The sequence below is a fragment of the Chiloscyllium punctatum genome, chromosome 14 (genome assembly GCF_047496795.1).
Source record: "Chiloscyllium punctatum isolate Juve2018m chromosome 14, sChiPun1.3, whole genome shotgun sequence".
Lineage (NCBI taxonomy): Eukaryota > Metazoa > Chordata > Chondrichthyes > Orectolobiformes > Hemiscylliidae > Chiloscyllium > Chiloscyllium punctatum.
In genome coordinates this window covers 100,970,411-100,991,931 of record NC_092752.1, presented here as the reverse complement: position 1 = coordinate 100,991,931, position 21,521 = coordinate 100,970,411, and the positions used below count along the sequence as shown (strand labels likewise).

At 44.3% G+C, this 21,521-nt stretch overlaps 1 long non-coding RNA gene across 1 annotated transcript in view; it reads right to left on the bottom strand.

Annotated features, from left to right (window-relative positions):
• Positions 1 to 2,169: 2,169 nt before the first annotated feature.
• The window catches only part of LOC140485794 (uncharacterized), a 53,320-nt gene continuing 33,968 nt past the window's right edge, over positions 2,170 to 21,521 (bottom strand). Inside the window, exon 5 of the long non-coding RNA XR_011962459.1 lies at positions 2,170 to 9,542. This is a non-coding gene — a long non-coding RNA (uncharacterized lncRNA). The remainder of the gene's footprint in view (positions 9,543 to 21,521) is intronic.

Here is a 21,521-nt window from a genome sequence, read left to right as displayed (position 1 = left end):
AAACTTTCCAAACCTAGACTGGGACTGCCAGTGTTCAGTGTTTGCAAGGGAGGAATTTGGTAATTGTGTTCCAGAAAACTCCCAATCAATATGTAAATGGCCTGAAAAGAGAAAGGGGCAAAACCTGACCTCCCCTTGGATAACAAGGTAGGGAAAGCATTTTGCCAAAGTGACTCAAGTCTATTCATTTGAAAATAGCGATGGAAAAGGACAGGGCTGGTCCACAGGTTCAAGTTATAAAATGGGGCCAGGAATATTAGCCGGGAACTCTCAAAAGGTGATTGGGGAGTCTATTTGCAGGGAATGGGAAGTCTGGCAAGTGAGAATATTTGAAAAGTGAGATAAATTGAGTGATCACCACCTGTTTGTGTGCAGTTCAATGCTGACAGCATTCGGAAACACTGGCTGTCTACTGAGGGTCTGGTCAAGGAAAAGGGGGCACGTGTCAGGTATAGCCAGCTGGATCAAGGGGATCCCTGAGGATCACAGGGGCTGTAGGAATACACTTTGGGTCGAAATCGGGATTGCAGAAAGGGTACATGAAATGGCGTCAGCAGAGAATGATAAGGAGAATCCAAAAGTGATTGTATAAATATATTGAGTAAAAGAGTATCGCGAGACAAAATGCTGTCCATTAAAGATCAATGAGACCATTGCTGTGTGGAACAGCAGGATATGGGTAAGACCTTAAACACATTTTTCCCTCCAGAACTTACTTTGGACAAAGACTGGGGAACTCAGGGAACAAGAGGCATACATTAGACCACATTTGGAGTTCTCTGCAATTCCAGTCTCCCTGCTATAGGAAGGATGGTGTGAAATTTGAAAGTGTTCAGAACAGATTTACAAGATTTTCCCAGGGTTGTTGCTGAATAAGCTGGGGTTATTTTCCCTGCAGCATCAGAGACTGAGGGGTGACCTGACAGAGGTTTATATAAACATGAGGTGTATGGATTTGGTAAGCATTCAAGGTATTTTCCCAGGGGTTGGAGAGTCCAAAACTAGAGGGCATAGGTTTAAGGTTAAAGGGGAAAGGTTTAAACGGCACTGAAGGGACTGATTTTTTTATGCACACGGTGGTGTGTGTATGGAATGAGCTGAGAGAGAAAGTAGCAGATACTGATACTATGACAACATTTAAGAGATATTTGAATGGGTATATGAATAATAAGAGTTTAGAAGTACATGGGCCAAATGCTGGTAAATGGGATGGATTTATTTACAACTTCTGGTCAGCATCGACGAGTTGGACCGAAGGGTCTGTTTCCATGCTGTACATCTCTATGACTTGAAAAGAGTGCATGTTATAGAAGGTTTGAAAACACAAAGCTGTGGAAAAACCCAGGACCTGATTAAGTGTATCACAGGACATTGTGGAGCCCCGAGCAAAGATACTTGTACCATTGATAGCCATGTGAGATGTGCTGGAAAGGCTGGAGGGTGGCATATGGGACAGTGAAGACGTTGCAATCGAGGATAAAGCGGATGGCCCTCAGGACAACGCCATACCACCCTGTCACGGTGGACGCTGCAAGACGTGTCAGATTGTGGATATAGATACCACTATCACGCGTGGGAACACCTCCCACCTTGGACATGGCAGGTACTCATGTGACTCAGCCAACATTGTCTATCTTATACATTGCAGGCAAAAATGCCCGGAAGCGTGGTATATCGGGGAAACCGAGCAAAGGCTATGACAATGGATGAAAGGGCACCGCACAACAATCAATAGACAGGAGGGTTCCCTCCCAGTTAGGAAACACTTCAGTAGTCCAGGACATTCAATTTTGGACTTTCGGGTGACCATCCTCCAAGGTGGACTTCGGGACAGGTAGCAGAGGAAAGTGGCTGAGCAGAGGCTGATAGCTAAGTTCGGTACCCATAGGGAGGGCCTCAACTGGGACCTTGGGTTCATGTCACATTACAGGTGATCACCATTGCACTACACACACACAGATATTCCTACAAACACACATACTCTCACATACACACGGACACAGGTACACACAGCTGGGCACACAGACACCCACACAAACACTCCCACACTCACACGTGCACCCCCTCACAGACTTAAGACACTCTGCACTCACTACATACACACTTTCTCACACTCACAACCCCCACCCCAGACAGACACACACAGACAGACAAAGAGCCACAGACACACATATTTTGTGGGGTGAATTTGTACTTGCAGGATTACATTGTACTTTGCTCAAAAACTGCATGCATTCATGTAGAACTCTGAGCTCAAAAACTGCATGAATTTATGTCAAACTCTTATCTCACTTTTTAGATTAGAATCAATCTAAATATCAGGGCATAGACAGAGAACACAGGGGGCTAACATCTTCACATATTGTCTAGCTATCACCATTGTTAACAGCTAACCCGAGAATGCAACTTTTAAACAATGTTTTGTGAATTACACATGAAAGAAGTGAAACTATCACTGTATTCTAAACGATGAAAGGCTTAACAGACAATCAATTTTTCAATGTATAATGTCAGTTACATCATACTGTAAATTTTTGTTATAAATTCTGTGTTACGATCGAGCTCTCCACTATCACCTGATGAAGGAGCGTTGTTACGAAAGCTAGTGTGCTTCCAATTAAACCTGTTGGACTATAGCCTGGTGTTGTGTGATTTTTAACTCTCTTCAATAAGGTAGATTGATTGGTGACACAGAGATAAAAGAAATTTAGACACCAGAGAGATGTGGTTACAGGGCAAACAAAAGGTGGACATAAATATTTAATGGATCACAACCTTGTAAAAACTCATTCAAAATGGGTAATGCTAACCATAATGAGTCACAAAGGCAGTACAGAGAAATCATTTGACCTCAGATCATGAAGTAGAGTCAGTCTGAATGTAGATTCTGGCTACTACTTGCCAAGGACACAAGCAGCAGAACAGTTTTACGCCATCGGACAGCATTCCATTGCTCATCACTGCATTACACAGGAACTCATTGGAATTTTTTAACAAACACTTTGTGATAATTTTGGGAAACTTCAATATTCCCATAATCTGGGACAGTCACACTAACAACAGTGATATTGGAAGAGTAGTTCAGAGAATTTTTTTTCAGTGTTTCTTTGAATAACAAATTGTGCAACTGGCTAGGGACATAACTATCTCAGAGCGATCGTTGTGTGATGTAACTTATTGAATGAGTAATGTCACCTGGAGAGATCCTTCGGGAAATTGTGATAACGTGCAGTTTAAAGAAATCTAAAGTTTTAAAGTGAATCACAGAAAGGACATGCTACGACTAGAAACAAAAACAGCCAATGACATGTGTTTGAGAGGAGAACTGACCAAGGTAAATAGGCTAAACAGACTGAAATATGCGCCTGTAAATGGACAGTGGAAAACATTTGAAAGGACAGTGTAAATCACTCAACAAAAGAACATTACACTGAAACAGACAAAACCTCAGCAAGAAATTCCCACTGGCCCCTCACTCAGGACAAAATGTATCATATTAGATTATGAGGCTTAGAAGATCACCAAAAAGTACTTAAAATCCTGAAGTGAGAGAGTGTTTTAGGAGTAAGAGTTAAAGGGATTGCAAAGGGTCTGCTAGAAGTAGTTGGGCATTGGGAAGAGGGATCAGTGTCAGGGTTCAATGTCACAAACGGAACAGGGAGAGGTGAAGGTGCCGGACGCGGTAAGAGTGTTACTGAGAGTGGTCAGGGCCTGAATGATGTTCCAAAACCAGTACGGATTGCTGCAGCTGGAGGGGTTTGCAGAGGTAGAGAGGGACATACGTATTTTTATTTATTCATTCATGGGATGTGGGAGGCACTGTTAATTACCCAGAGGACAGCTCAGAGTAAGCCATATTGCAATAGGTCTGGAGTCACATGTTTGCCAGGCCAGGTTAAATGTCAGATGTTCTACACAAAAGGAGGTCAGTGAACCAGATGTGTTCTTTCCACTGATCAACAACGCTTTTATGGTGACCTGACCAATGTCTTATACAGATACAACATGACATCCCAACTCTTACTCTTAATACTCTCCCCAATGAAGATAACCACCCCCAAATGCCTGCTTCACCAGTCTGTCTATCTGTGACACCACATTCAAAGAACTGTGTACCTGCATCCCTGGGTCACTGACTGATAACACAACCCAGGGCCCGAACATTAACTGTACAAGTCCCACCCTGATTTGTTTCGCCAAAATGGAACACCTCATCTTTATCTAATTAAACTCCATCTGCTATTCTTCAGCCCACGATCCCAGCAGTACTGTTCATCCTGTTGTATCATAGATAACCTTCTCCACTGTCCACTTTACCACCAATTCAAGTGACACCCAAAACAATTACTTACCAGGAAACCAATATTCCCATCCAAACTATTTATCCAAATGACAAACAACAGTGGACCCACTTCACCGCTGGTCACATGCCTGCAGTCAGAAAAACATGTCTCCCATCACCCTCTGTCTCCTACCATCAAGTAATTTTTGTATCCAGTTCACTAGCTCCTCCTGAATGCCATATCCTTTTTACACTGATCTGAGCTTATTACCCAGTTTACCAAACAGAACATAGAACACAGAACAGTTCAGCCCAAGACCATTCGGCCATCTTGCTATACCAACCTTTTATCCGACTGTAAAATCAAATTAGCCTACATACCCTTCATTTTACTACTATTCATGTGTCTGTTCAAGAGTCTATTCGATGTCCCGAATGTGTCTAATTTTACTAGAACCATTGACAGTCCATCCGACCACCTACCATCTCGATCCTAATATCCATCTTCCAATCACCTGAAAATTATGCCGCCTTGTAACAGCCATTTATGCCATAGGAGAAAAAGTTTCTCACTATTCCCTCTCTCTGTGTGATTCTCATCATCTTGTTCACCTCTACCCAAGTCACCCCACCCCGTTCTTACTCCAATGAGAAAAACCTTAGCTCCCTCAAACGTTCTCCATAAGAAATGCCCTCCATTCCAGGCAGCATCCTGGTAAATCTCCTGTGTACGCTCTCTAAAACTTGCACATCCTTCCTGTAAAGGTGGGACGAGAACTGAACACAATATTCCAAGTGTGGTCTCAGTAGGTCGCAATAAAGAGGCGGTAAAACCCAACAGCTCTTGAAATCAATCCCGTTCTAAGGGGAGCCAACACAACAAATGTCTTTTTAACAACCCTACCAACGTGCGTGGCAACTTTGAGGGATCTATGGACATGGACCCCATGATCTCTCTCTTCCTCCACAATGCCAAGTATTTTGCCTTTTAACGCTGTATTCTATATTCAGAATCGACCTTCCAGAATGAATCACTTCACACTTTTCCAGATTGAACTCCATCTGCCACTTCCAGCCCAGCTCTGCGTCCTGTCAATGACCCATTGCAACCTACAACAGCCCTCCACATTACCCACCACTCCACCAACCTTCATGTTATTGGCAAACTTACTAACCCACTCTCCAATATCCACATCCAAGTCATTTATAAAAATCACAGAGAGCAGAGTCCCAGAGCTGATTGTTACAGATCACCACTGGTCACTGAGCTCCAGGCTCAATACTGCCAATCTGCTGCCACACTCTGTCTTCTCTGGGCCATCCGATCCTGCATCCATACAAACAGATTTCCCTGTATCCCAATCATCCTTCTTTTCTGAATGAGCCATCAACGTATTCTGTCATATCCTCAAAGAACTCAATAAGGTTTGTGAGGCATGACCTGCCCCTCACAAACCCATGCTGTCTCTAATTTAACTATGGCTTTCCAAGTAGTCATAAATCCTTTCTTTAGAGTCCTCGCCAATAATCTGCACACCACAAACATTAGACTAAATCTGTAATTCCCAGTATTCTACCTCTGTAATATGGCTCAGACGCTTCAAATCTTCTCTCCTCTGCCATGTTCCCCAGAAGGGCACTGGAGGGCAGACATCACCGTCTGTCTTCTGTGGGCCAGTAATCCTGTATCCGGACAAACAGGTTTCCCTGTACCCCATGCCTCTGTACTTTCTGAATGAGCCATAAAGATGTTTTGTCACATTCTCTAAAGATTCAATAAGACTTGTAAGGCATGACCTGCCCCTTACAAAACCATGCTGACTATCTCTGATCAAACTATGGTTTTCCAAGGAATAATAAATCCTGTCTCCCAGAGACTTATCCAATAATCTGCACACCACAGACATAAGACTGACAGGTGTGCAATTCCCAGGATTATCCCTATTCCCTTTCCTGAACAAGGGAATAATATTTTCCTGCCTCCAATCATCTGGTCCGACTCCAGTGGACAGTGAGGCTGCAAAGGTCATCACCAGGTGCTCAGTAATCCACTCCATCGGTTCCTCTAGTAACTTTCGACGCATCCAGTCTGGTTCAGCGACTTAACTATCCTTATCTTTGACAAAATTCTCAGCACATCCTCCTTCTTAACATCCATCTGTTCACATACATCAGCCTGTTTCACGCTGTCCTCACAAACGTCAAGACCGTTCTCAGCAGTGAATACTGAGGCATAGTATTCAAGAAGGACCTCCCTTACCTCCTGTGACTACAGGCACAAGTTCCTTCCACTATCCCAGATTGGCCTTATCCTCACTCTGGCCTTGTTCTTGTTCCTCGCATAAGTGGAGAATGCCTCACGGTTTTCCTTAATCCTTTCCAACAATGCTTTTTCATGCCCCCTTCTAGTTGCCCTAAGTCCGTCTCTCGGTTCCTTCCTGGTACCTTCAGAGAATCCCTACTGTGTGGAAACGGGCCATTTGGCCCAACACCTCCATATCAACCCTCCAAACAGTATCCAACCCAGCCCCATTCCCCCACCCTATTAATCTCCATGCCCTGACGAATGCCCCATACCTACCCATCCATAAACACTATGGGTAATTTAGCATGGCTAAGCCACCAAACTGGCACATCTTTGGCCTGTGGGGGGGAAACCGGAGCACCTGGAGGAAACCCACAGGGAGAATGGGCAAACACCCCACAGACAGTCGCCTGAGGCTGTAATCGAAATGGAGTCCGTGCTGCTATGAGGTCGCAGTGCTAACCACTGAGACACCGTGCCATCCAATGTAACTCTCTGGAGCCCTGTCTGATCCTTGCTTCCTCGACCTTAAGTAAGCTTCCTTCTTCCTCTTGACTAGATGCTAAAGTCCATGTGGACAACGTTGACGACTCTGCCTTCATCTATCATTGGCCACCTCTTCGAAGAGTCAATCCGGTTTGTGAAACGTGGTTTTCCATGCACCAAGCCGTGCTGACCACCTCAAATCAGCCCTTGCCTTTGTAAATGTAAGGAGCTCCTTTCTCTCAGAATCTCCTCCAACAACTTCACCATCACTGGGCTCATGGGGCTGTAATTTCCTGGCTTTTCCCTGCAGTCCTTCAGTGATGGAACAGCATTAGCCAACCTCCAGTCTTCCAACATCTTAAAGTGCCTGTTGATATTATACATATCTCTGTAAGGGATACTGCAATCTCTTCCCTAGCTTCCCACAATATTCTGGGATTGACCTAATGACCTACTGAGGATTGATCTACCTTTATTTGTTTTAAGATTCCAACACTTTCTCTTCTCTGGTGAGGATTCTTTCCAAGATATCGCTATTTATTTCCCCAATTTCCCGAGCTTCCATGTCTTTCTCCACAGTAAATGCTGACAAGACTATTTTGTCCAATATCTCACCCATTTCCTCTGGTTCTACACATAGGCGACCTTATTGATCTTAAGGGGCCCTATTCTCTACCAAGTTACTCTTTAGCCCTTTTTGAAACTTGCATAAAGGCTTATGATAATTCAAATATACCATATCCTCTATACCAGTACACCCCTCCTACGCACGTACAATTCTGCCATTTATATTCACACCAACAAATATAATCCAACAGGCTCGTTGCTGCATCAGTCGGCATGGAAACCACTGTCTCACACAGTTACTGTACTGCCCTTGCCATAAGTACATTCAGTGTCCCGACTGTAACCATATTGACATTCCCATCACTGTTTGGTGCCTACAAAAGAATTCCTGATAACGGTTGCTGCTACTTGCTTATTCTCAGCCCTAATTTTCATATTCAGATCTACATGACTGTCTCATTAATGCATTAACCTCATGCTTCCTTCATAACTTGTTGGCTTTTTGCCTAGTCTGCATATTGGGACTGGATTGGGTTGGGATATCTGCACAGCGTGGATGGGTTGGACTGAAGGGTTGGTTTCCATGATGTACATCTCTCTGACTCTATGACTCTATCCAAACAACCCTTCAGTATTCCCTTCCCAGCGATGATCATTCTGCAGCTACATCTCCGGATTGACAGTTCCATCATATCTGTTCACTGTCATTCCTTCTGCCTTATGGTGAATACAGGGAGTCATTCCTCAGTACTGAGTGTTTGAACGGATGGGGAGAGGTTACAGAGATAGGGAGGCTTACAGGGTCTCGAGGATTTCGAGTTAAACAGAGTTACATCTGGGCAAGAATATCTGTGGGACAAAGGTGTTTGGGCATTGGAAGAATTTACAGAGATCGAGGGAGCTGGATTAGATTCTGGAGATAGGGATATGGATGGAGATAGGAAGAGGCAGGCAGACTGAGAGGCACAGACAGGGGGCTATTTCATCTAGGAGAGTATTGTGTACACTAACAGAGATATGGAAGGTCGTCGTGACTGAAGACGTTTACAGATATAAGAAGGCTTCTAGGCTCTGGAGGCTACATAGATAGGAAGGCAATGGAGAATGCCAGGTTAATGGGTTGGAGACAGTTACACAGGTGGAGAGGATTGCACAAACTGAAAGAGGTTCCTGTGGTCGCGAGGGGTATGGTGTTGGGAATGAGGGTGAAATTTATAAGGTCAAGATCAAAGAATTGGAGAAGGATAAGGAGATTACAAATTTTTCACAGCTGAGGAAGGGTTGTAGGAGCCGGAGAAGATTACATAGGTAGGGACGGATGGAGAGGTTAAAGACAAATACATTGACAAGGAAGGTGGTATTGGTGGGAGGAGCTTACAGGGATAGACAGGGCTGTCAGGGTTTACAGGGATGAAGGAATTTAGTATCTACTGGAGAAGGTTAGGGATTAGGGTGTTAGGGACTGGAGAACCTGACAGAGACAGAGACAGAGACACAGAGAATGATGTGGACTAGAGGAGATTCCAAACAGAGGAAGGATTATCGGGACTGGAGAATATTACAGAGATCACTAAAATAGCATGGGCCAGGATTAATGCAAGCGATTCTCTGTGCTGTCACATTGAAGACCAGTACAGAAGAGGCGAAAGCAGGACCCTCACAAGATGGTGGAAATGAAGCCTACAATGTTGTTGTTCCTTATCCAGCTCTGTATCTATGTCCAGTCTTCCAGGTCCGAATATAGAAGTCTACTACCTCCACCCTGTGCTGTTCACTGTGAGTGATCTTACTGGCTGCAGGAAATACTGAAAGCTCCAGTTCTCCCTCTCCATCTGTCGCTGGCTATCCAACCAGTTTCAATGACGTGATGGATGAGACAGGAGTTAGGAACATCCTGATTACCTGCATGAGACAGAAATAGACAGAATGGGAAATTAGACTGATGCAATGAGGATAATTCATGCAGAGTGGCGCTGAGTCCAGCAGGGATCTCGATAATCCCAGTCTGCATCCCTTGCCTGTGCTGCTGCATCTCTCTGGAATGGACAATTCTGTTGACTCAGGATCTCAGACCATCTGTAAGAGGCAGAAATGCTGACAGAGGCAGTAGATAGACTGAAACAGCGAGGGATACCACACAGAGAGATACTGAGTGATAGCACATTATTAGACACTGTATTAAAAGGGAATTGTTTGAATCTGTAACAAAGGCACTGGGATAATTGTGAGGGGATTCAACCTTCCTATCTCATCATCTCTTTGGCAGTGGCTTACAGACGAGGCTGACTCTCTCCCACTCTCAGTGGGGGTGGGGGAGTCTGGAGTCGTCTGTACAGACCGATGTGGCCTTCCATAGACTCTGTTACACTTGAGGCAGAAGGTGGACATGGAAAGGGGGTGGGTGGGGCGTTGATATGACAGCGCGCTCCTTGTGCTGTTTTCTCCTGGATTCCCATTTTCCCCACAGAAAGTCTCGAGGCTCTCGACACCTTCCCAATGCTCCTTCCCACTTCAGACGGTCTTGGCCGATTTGATTAAGAGATGAAAAAGAACCGATCAATTCTGAAGTAACCAACATTTAGAAATGTGGAGGAGTGCAGTAGGAAGAGGAAATATTGTCAGTGTTTAATCAGAGTAGCGGAACAGGGAGAATAGAAGGTGCTGGAGGTGGTGAGAGTGTTACAGTGAGAGGCAAAGGCCTGAACAACGTTACAAAGTCAGTACGGATTGCTGCAGCAAGAGCTGTTTGCAAAGGGAGGGATGGACATATGTATTTTTTATTGATTCATTCACGGCCTAAGGATGTCACCGGTTGGACCAGCATACATTGCCCTCCTGCCAATTTCCCAGAGGCAGCTCAGAGTCAGCCATATTGCTGTGGGACTGGAGTCACATGCGAGTCAGACCAGGTAAGAATGTCAGATATCCCTCCCTAAAGGACGTACGTGAACAAGTTGATTTTTACCAGATAATCAACAATCCTGTACAGATACACCATGACATCCCAACTCCTACTCTCAATGCTCTGCCCAATGAAGGGTAACCCTCCAAAACGCCTGCTTCACCAGCCTGTCTACCCGTGACGCTACTTTCAAAAAACTGTGTACCTGCATCCCTGGGTCACTGATTGACAACAGTACCCAAGGCCCGAACATTAATTGTACAAGTCCAGCCTGGTCTACTTTACCACAATACAACACTATGCATTTCTCCACCTGTTATTCCGAACCTCACTGGTCCAGCAGTACTGTTGATCCCATTGTCCTCTTCGATAACCCTCTTCACTGTCCACATTATCACCAATTTCAGTCTCACTCACAAAGTTGCTAACCATGGCTCCTGTATTATCATCCAAACTGTTTAAATAAATGATGCACAACAGTGACCAAGCACCGAACCCCACGGCACACCATTGGTCACAGGCCTGCAGTTTGAGCAGCAACCCTCTATGAACACGCTCTGTCTCCTACCATCAATCTGTTTTGTATCCAGTTGGTGAGTACTCCCTGGTTATGTGTGATCTAAACTTACTAACCAGTCTGCCATGCAGAACCTTGTCAAAGGCCTTGATAAAGTTCATGTGGACATCGTGTGCTGCTCTGCTTTGATCTCTCACTTGTCTATCTCCACACTCACATTTGAGGCATGATTTCCCATGCACAAAGCCATGCTGACGATCGTTAATCTGTCCTTACCTTTCCAAAGGCATGACGATCGTTTCTCTCAGAATCTCCTCCAACAAATTACCACCCCTGCATCAGTCTCACTGGTCTATAGTGGCTGTTGATGATGCAAATATCTCTGGGAGGGGCCCTGCAATTTTCTCCCTCGCTTCTCACAAGGCGCTGGGATATATCTGATCATGTCCCAAGGTTTTATCTAACTTTTTGCATTTTAAGACATTCAGCACCTCCTGTTCTCCAATGTGAACTCTTTTCAAGACATCCCTATGTATTTTCCCAAGTTCCCGAGCTTCCATGTCTTTCTCCGTAGTAAATCCGAACACAAAATATTGGTTCAGTATCTCCCCCATCAGCAGTGATTCCACACAGACAGCCTCATTGACCTTTCAGGGGCCCTATTCTCTCACAAGCTAAGTTTTAGCCCCTGTTGAAACTTGTCAAAATGCTTCTGAAATTTCAAATATCGCTCTACCGCAACTAGCCTCCCTCACCCTTATCTATTCTGCATTTACGGTCACACCAAAATATAGAATCCAGATTTAAATTTTACAGATTTAAAAATAAAATCATACATCTCCCATTGTTTCTAAGTATCTAGTTATCATTTATTGTCATATTCTTTATAACACATTCCAGCACGTTCCCGACTTACTGTCAGGCTCACACCGTTTGGTTTCAGACTGACTGCACAAAGGGTTTTGGGAATCCTTGTGAATCAATCTGAAACAGGTAGCTTACAGGATCAGCAGGTCATAGAGAAGGCAAATCAAATGTTGCCATTTATTACAAAGGGAATGGAGTCTAAAAATAGGGAGGCCTTGCTAAAACGATGCAAGGTACAAGTCAGACCACACCTAGATTACAATGAACAGTATGCATCCCCTAAGGAAAGACATTCTTGTATTGGAGGCAGACCAGGGAAGGTTCACTCGGCTGATCCTGGAGATGGCAGGATTTTCCAATGAGAAGAGGTGGAGTAGATTGACCTTGAACCTATTGGGGTTTTGAAGAATGGGAGAGAAATTGAATGAAACATCTAGGATTTGGAGGGGCTTTGACAGGTTAGATGATGTTAAGTTAGAGAGTCGAACAGTACAGCAGAGTAATAGGCCGTGCTGACCATGATGCTATACTAAACTAATCCCATCTGCCTGCACATGGGCGATATCCCTCTATTCTCTGCCTGTTCATGTTTCTGTCTAAATGCCCTTCAAATGTTTGCTCTCGTTGCCACCTCTCCCACCTCCTGAGCAGCTTCGACCCTCTCGGTAAAGACAACTGGCCTCATTCATCTCACTTAAAACTTCTCACTCTCACCTTAAACCGAGGCGCCCAAGTATTTGATATTTCGACATTGGAAGAAGGATTCCAACGATCCACACTATTCACACCTTTCCTAATGCTGTACCTAGTCACCCCTCAGTCTCCGATACTCACGCAAAACAATCCAACTGCGTCCAACCTCCTCACAGTAAACACATTCTCATACAGGTAACATTCTGCCAACCCTCTGTTGCAACCTCCCCAAAACCTTCACATCCTTCCTGTGGTGTGTCAATGAGAACGACACGGAACCTTCCAAACATGGCTGAATGAAGCTTCATTCAGTCACAACATGACATGCAAACGTCTGTACTCAATACTGTGCCTAATAAAGGTAAGCATACCATACTCCCCCTCGACCACCACATCATGTTGTGTTGTTAATTTTAGGGAGCTATGGATTTGCTTCCAACGTCTCTCTGTTTATCAATGTTTCCAACTAGTCAATTAGTGCACTTCTCTCTTCCATTTGACTTCATAAATGCATCACTTCACACCTGTCCCGATGAAATTCAATTTGCCACATCTCTGCAAAGCGTTCCAGCTGATCTACATACTGCTGCAACCCTTGAACACTCTTCCTCACTATCCACAATTCCCCTAACTATCCCTAATCATTACATGCCTTTCCAAATGTCGCCTGCAAGATTACCACTCAAACTGCTGACCTTTTCATCTGAATCACAGATATAAATTACACACAGACATCGCAGGACTGATCCTTGTGAAACAGCATTGGCCACAGACGTCCAATCAGAAATTGGCCACTGCACATGCCTCTGTCTACTATCACCAAGAAAATATTGTATCCAACTTACCAACGAGCATGGATTGTGATTTGATTTTCCAGATCTCTCTTGCTATTTGGAAGCTGTCCATTCAAAATGACTCTATAGTTTGATTCCCAGATTAAATTGGTTGTCTCACTAATGCACTGACTGCGTCCTTTCTTCACAACAAAACGGGACCTTGTTTGGTTTTTTGCTGATCCTGCCTAAATCCCTACAACCCCTCAATAATCACATCCCAGCGATGGTCATGCTGCAGCCACACCTCCACAATAACAGTTCGATCATATCTGTTCCCTTCAGTTAATGCTGTCATTCCATCTGCCTTGTTGCAAATGCATGGCGTGTCACCGAGTGAGGGCCTTTGAGGGATGGATAGAGGTCACAGAGTGGGAGAGATGTTTGGGGGCGCAACAATGTTGCAGTGTTAAACATAGTTACAGTTGCTACAGAATGTTCGTTGGAGAAAACATTTTATTGTTTGGAGGAAGTTAGAGAGATAAAGCGTCTTTGATTAGATTCCAGAGATAGGGATGTGTGTAGGTCGGTGGATCGTTACATGGACTATGTTGATCAGGGTGGAGAAACATTCACATGATTCCAGGATGTCGTACATTTAACAACAATTGTGGGATCTGGAGAAAATCACGGTGAGAGGGAGGATGGTATGGACTGGAGAATATTATAGGGAAAGGGTGGGTAGTATGGACTGGAGAATGTGCAAGCACATGGAAGATGATATAAGCTGGAGAATGGTAATGCAATAGAGAGGAGTGTGTGGACTGGAGGATGTTGCACGGACAGGGATGAAGTTGTAGACTGGATACAGTTAGAAGGAGAGATGAATTTATGCACTGGAAGGTATGTCAGAGAAGGTGAGTGGTGTGCATGCTGCAAGATACGACAGGGATAGGGAAGCTTGTAGAGACTGGAGGAGAGAGTGATAGAGAGTCTTGTGAGAGACCAGATTCACTTATGAGCATAGGATGTGGTACAGTGAGCAGAGCCTTTTGCAGGTGTAAATGAGAATACAATGGCCACAAAGCAGGCACACCTATACATAGGTATATAGGAACTGAAGGAATTGAAGACATTACACATGCTAGGAGTGTTGTATGCAGTGGAGGAGATTAACCTGATAGGGAAGCTTTCAGAGACTCAACAATGTTAGGAAATAATGGGAGTTTCAATGGTGAGAGCAGGTTTCAACAATTTGGAGGATATAGACCTGAAGGAGCTTTGACAGATAGCGATGGCACAGTAAAGGGAATTGTAGTGGCTTCCCTTTCATAAGCAATCCATAAGCACTTAAAACAGCCTGTTTGATGTGCATTATCTCTCGACCATTCATCAGACAGTGCTGCAAATACTTCACTGGCTCTGCCTACCAGTTTAGACAGAACTAGCATTACCCAGAAGACCTCGGGCCACTCTACCTGTCTATGCAATTTTTCAAATGAAATACAGAGTTCCTTGACAGTAGAGTCACAGGTAGTTAGGGTAGCGAAGAAGGCGCTTGGTATACATTCTTTTATTGGTCAGAGTATTGAGTACAGGAGTTGGGAGGTCATGTTGCGGCTGTACAAGACAGTGGTTGGGCCAGTTTTGGAATGCTGCATGCAACTCTCTTCTACTTCCAATCGGAAGGATTTTGTGAAACTTGAAAGGGTCCAGAAAAGATTTACAACAACGTTGCCAGGGATGAGCTATAGGGAGAGTTTGAACAGGTGATGGTTGTTTTTCCTGGAGAGTCAGAGGCTGAGGGTGACCTCATAGAGGTTTATAAAATCAAGAGGGACATGGATAGGGTAAAGAGACAAAGTCTTTCTCCTGGGGTGTGCGAGTCCAGAATTATAGGGTGAGGTTTAGGGTGAGAGTAGAAAGATATAAAAGATAAAAAGGGGCAAAGTTTTCACGCAGAGGATAATACATATATGGAATGAGCTGCCAGAGGAAGTGGTGGAGGCTAGTACAACTGCAACAGTTAAAAGGCATCTGGATGGGTATATGAATAGGAAGGGTTTAGAGGGAGATGGGCCGGGTGCTTGCAGGTGGGACTACATTGGGTTGGGATATCTGATCTGCAGGATGGGACCATGAATGGGTTGTGGAACCTGGAGGATGTTATGATTTGAACCACAGGTAATGTTTGATTGGATCTTTCAGCCAATCTTACAGATGGTACAATTGCAACATTTAAGAAGCATTTGGATGGATATATGATTAGAAAGGATTTGGAGGGAGATAGGCCAGGTACTAGCAGGTGGGACTAGATTGGGTTGGAATACCCTGTCGGCATGGCTGGTTTGGAATGAAGGGTCTGTTTCCATGCTGTACATCTCTATGACTGTAAGATTGACTGAATAGTCCAATCAAAAATTACCTGTGGTTCAAATAATAATATCCTCCAGGTTCCACAAGCCATCCCCTGTCCCATCCTGCAGGTTGAATGAATCCAGGAACCTCTAACTTTCTGCAAGTCCCACGTCCTTTCCGACATTTGTACCATCATCCAGGTTCTGCAGCCCTTCATACCTCGGAACATGGCCCAGACTCTCCAACTCCTCCTTCCTCTGCAATGTTCCCCAGAAGAGCACTGGAGGATGGTGGGGGTTACAGAGGTATGGAGGGACATCAGGACGGGAGGATTTTGCAGACATTAGGAATATATGGACTTGAGGAGGTTTCACAGTTTATGAGTGTTGTAGGGACTGGAGGAACTTACAAAGATAGGGATAGTTTTAGATTGGAGTATTCTGCAGAAAACCTTTACGTAGTTAAAGACAGGATTCTTAGCAGCGTGCAGGAACAAAGGGATCCTGTGTCTCTCAGGTTACCACCCAAGTTGACAGGCTGTTAAGAAGGCGAATGGTGTGTTGGCTTTCATTAGCAGGGGGATTGAGTTTAACAGATGTGAGACTTTGCTGCAGCTCTACAGAACCCCAGTTAGACCACACTTCAAATATTGTGAACAGTTCTGTTCACTTCATTGTAGGGAGGATGTGGAAGCTTTAAATACAGTGCAGAGGAGATTTAGCAGGATGCTGCCTGGACTGGAGGGCATGCCCATAGAAGGTAGATTGTGGAAGCGAGGGCTTTTCTGATCAGAGTGACGGAGGAAGAATGGTGACTTGTTAGAGGTTTACAAGGGAATGAGAGGCATAGATAGAGTGGATAACCAGAGACTACTTCCCTTGGCGAAATGGCTATCACAAGGGGACATACGTTTAAGGGAATTGGCGGAAGGTTTAGCTTAGATATCAGAGGGATATGGGCCAGGTGTTGGCACGTAGGACGAGATTGGGTTGGGATGTCCTGTCGGCATGGAAGGGACTGGTACGTTAGTTACACAGAGTGTGGTGGGTGCGTGGAATGGACTGCCAGCCATGGTAGTAGATTCAGACACATTCCAGACATCTAAAAAACTCTTGAATAGGCACATCAATGATAGTAATATGTAAGGTATGTAGGTTTGTTTCATCTTTAGAGTAGGATAAAAGGTCAGCACAATATTGAGGGCGGAAGGGCTTAACTGGAATGTGCTATTCCATGTTCTAAATAGCAAGGGTTATGATGGCAACAAGAGGGTTCCGGAAGCGGGAGAGGATGTGATCTGAATAAAGTGACACAAATAGGAGGCGTTGCTAAAGTTGTATGAGGTAACAGAGACAGCAATGGTCTGATCTGGAGCAGATGACCGGACTGCGAGAATTGTGGGGACTGGAGGGGCTTTCACAGGGAGGGAGGAGCATAGAGCCACAGGAGGTTACAGAAATGTGGAGAGCTGTCGGGCCGACAGGAGTTCATGGAGATGGGGAGGTTGGGAGGAATGGAACAGTTTACAGGGATAAGAATGTTGGTAGGATGGGGTGTTTTACACAGACAGGAATGTTTCAGGTGAATGGAGCTGAGTACAGAGATAAAGTGGGTTGTAGAGATTGGAAAAACAAATAGACGTATGGAGGGTAGTCGTGACTGAAGAGGTTTATAGACACAGGAAGGCTTAGGTTCTGCAGGTTATTTAGATAAAGAGGGTGCGGAATCAGACAGATTCTCCAAGTGATAAAGACAGCAATTTTGGTTGGAGACAGTTTCACAGATTAGGTCCAGTTTGGTCAGAGTGGGAAGGGTTGTCGGGGAGGGTGATGTTTACACATGGAAGAGTTGGAGAAGATTGTGGAAATGAGTAGATGGATGGAGACACTGGAGGAGCTTACATTGACAGGGTGGGTGCTGGCAATGAAAAGATATCACATCGATAGTGGGTCTTGTAGGAACTGTATTGAAAGCGTCACAGACATTGGAATGACTTCTGCAGATTGGGAGTGTTACAGGGACTGAGAGGATTGTAGGGTCTCCACAGATTGATCGTGTCTTTACGAATATGTAGATACGGAAATCTTAAACCCAATGCATGCAGTCTTCATTTCAAGACCAGAGCCTTATTATCCCTCACCAGCCAAGGATCCCTAATCCTGCCAGCTTTTCCCTTTACCCCAGTGGGGCACACTGGTCCTGGATTCTTGAGATCACACTTTGAAAAGCCTCCCATTTGCCAGTTGTTCCTTTTCCTTCAAACAGACTCACCCAATCGATTGGAATCATAATGTGGAGGTGCTGTTGTCGGACTGGGGGTGTACTAAGTTAAAAATCACCCGACACTCGGTTCCAGTCCAACCTGTTTATTTGAAAGCACTAGATTTCAGAACACTGCTTCTTCATCAGGTGGTTGTGGAGCACAATCCTAAGGTACAGAATTTATAGCAACAGGATGGCAGTGCCATGGAATATAATATCAAACAAATTTAGTTTAAGCCTTTCATCTGTTACAGTGATCACCAGCACTTCCAAAGCGAGTTGGATTATAACTGGGCGTTGTGCAATTTTAAAGTCACGGCATTGACGCCTGCCAGATCCTGCAGAATTGCCCCAAACCTGGCCCTGTTCCAGTATTCCTCTTCAATCTGTGGACCTACTGATCATTTTCCATAACTATGTTAAAACGAAGACAGTTGTGGGCACTGGACCCAAAGTGCTCTCTGAATGACAGTTCTGTGAATTGCCCGACCTCATTTTCTGAGGGGAGTTCCAGTGTTGCACCTGCCTGAGTAGAGTAGGGCCCTCTGCATATTGATTAAGGAACCTTCCTTGGACACATTTGAAAAATTGCCCTCCGTCCAGGTCTTTTTATACTCGAGGTGGCCCAGTCAATACAGGGAATATTAAAATCTCCAGCCTGCACTCCTCTATAATTCCTAGAGTTATCTGCAATCTCTCTACACAGCTGCTCCTCTGGTATCTGTTGGGTCTATAACAGTCTACAATCCAGTCCCAACAAAATGACCATCCCCTTCTTTCTAACTTCTAACCATGTGGAATTTTAAATGAATATATGTTTTAAAAATTGGAATTAACAATCCATAAATAAGTATTGATTAAAAATCCAAACACTTGACCTTCAGAGAAAGACAACAGTTCAATCTCATGTGGACTGCACGACATCCCCACAGCAAAGTGTTTGCCTCTCAATGACCCTGTGAAATGGGCGAGCCAGCTGCTTAGCTCAAGGACAGCAAGGGATGGGCAATAAAGGCTAGTCAGCCAGAGACACCCACATCCCATACCTGATTTTTTAAAAAATCCATTCAGATTGGTCCCAGTGGAACAATGTCCTGGCCAATCACGTTGTTGGATTAATGGACAGGGCTTTAAACTGAGAGAGGATGCAGGGACAGGCTTCAGGTGAAAGCAGCTTTCCAAATCCAAAGAGAAAACGTGAAGCATCAGAGCAGCGTGGGATTGTGACCGAAGACAACAGAAAGGAACAGGATGGGACAAAGTTTAACTAAAACTGTAGATCAGCAAATTGATTTGTGACAGGAAATTGTGGGAACGAGTAAATTATGTTTTTTCATTAATGGACAAAGACTCTGCAACAAGGTAGATGGATTTGTGACACAGAGATAAGAGATTTAGACACCAGAGAGATGTGGTTACAGGGGGAACAAAAGGTGGAACATCATTTGCACATTCTCCCCGTGTCTGCGTTGGTTTCCTCCGGGTGCTCCGGTTTCCTCCCACAGTCCAAAGATGTGCAGGTTAGGTGCATTGGCCATGCTAAATTGCCCGTAGTTTCAGGTAAAGGGGTAAATGTAGGGGTATGGGTGGATTACGCTTTGGCGGGTCGGTGTGGACTTGATGGGCCGAAGGGCCTGTTTCCACATTGTAAGTAAACTAAAGTAAGTAAACTAAACTAAATATAAATATTCAATAGATCACAACGTTGTGCAAATTCAGGCAAAATGGACGACGCTAACAATAATGGGTAACAAAGGCATTACAGAGAAAGCATTTGGCATCAGATCATGAAGTAGAGTCTGTCTGAAAGTAAATTCTGGCTACTACTTGCCAAGGACACAAGCAGCAGAACCAGTTTTATGCGCCGAACAGCATTTCATGGCTCGTTACTGCAATAAATAGGAATTCATTGGAATGTTTAATAAATGCATGGTGAACATTTAGTGAAACGTCAAATTCGCAAAGTCTGGGACAATCACACTGACAACAGTGATATTTGGAAGAGGAGTTCAAAGAATTTTTTTCAGTGTTTCTTAGATAACACATTGCGCAACTGGCGAGGGACGTAACTGTCTCAGAGAGACTGTTGCGTGATAAAACTTAGTGAATGAGTAATGACACCTGAAGAGATCCTCTGGGAAATTGTGATAAAGTCCAGTTTAAAGAAATATAAAGTTTTAAAGTGAAACACAGAAAGGACAAGCTACAACTAGAAACAAAAGTAGCCAGTTACATGAGTTGGAGAGAGAACTGACCAAGATAAACAGGTTAAACAGACTGAAATGTGTGTCTGGAAATGAACAGTGGAAAATATTTGAAGGAACAGTGTAAAATACTCAACAAAAGGACATTCCACTGAAACAGATAAAAACTCAGCAAGAAATCCCCACCGGTCCCTCACTCAGGACAAAATGGATCATATTCGATTATGAGGCTGTGAAGATCACCACAAAGTACTTAAAATCCTGAAGTGAGAGAGAGTTGTAGAGTAAGTTTTAAAGGGATTGCAATGGGTCTGCTAGCAGGAGGGGGGGCAATGGGAAGGGGAATCGTTGCCAAGGTTTATTGACACGATACGAACATGGAGAGGTGAAGGTGCTGGAGGTGGTGAGAGAGTTACAGAGAGTGGTCAGGGCCTGAACGGTGTTACAAAGCCAGTACGGATTGCTGCAGCTGGAGGGGTTTGCAGAGATAGGGAGTGATATATGTATTATTATTTATTCATTCATGGAATGAGAATGTCACTGATTTGACCAACATTCTTTGCCCCACTGTAATTACCCAGAGTATAGCACAGAGTTAGCCATATTGCTGTGGGTCTGGTGTCACGTGCAGGCCAGACCAGGTTAGAATGTCAGATGTTCTTCTCTAAAGGACGTAAGTGAGCCAGATGAGTACTTCCTACTGGTCAACAATGCTTTTATGGTGGCCTCATCAATGTCCTGTACAGCCACAACATGACATCCCAACTTCTACTCTCAATGCTCTGCCCATAGAAGGTAACCATCCCAAACGCCTGCTTCACCAACCTGTCTACCTGTGACACCACTTACAAAGAACTGTCTACCTGCATCCCTGTGTCTCTGACTGACAACACTACCCAGGGCCCGAACATTAACTGTACAGGCCCCACCCTGGTTTGTTTCACCAAAATGGAACACCTCACATTTATCTAATTAAACTTTAATATGCGATTCTTCAGCCCATTATCCCAGTGTACTATTCGTCCTATTGTATCATAGATAACTTTCTTCACTGTCCACTTTACCAACAATTTCAGTGTCACTCAAAAAACTTACCACAAAACCAATATTCCCATCCAAACCATTTATCCAAATTACAAACAACAGGGGACCCACTCCACCACTGGTCACATGTCTCCAGTCAGAAAGGCAACATGTCTCCCATCACCCTCTGTCTCCTACCATCAAGCCCAATTTGGTATCCAGTTGACTAGCTCCTCCTGAATGCCATATCCTTTTACATTGATCGGAGTTTATTACCCAGTT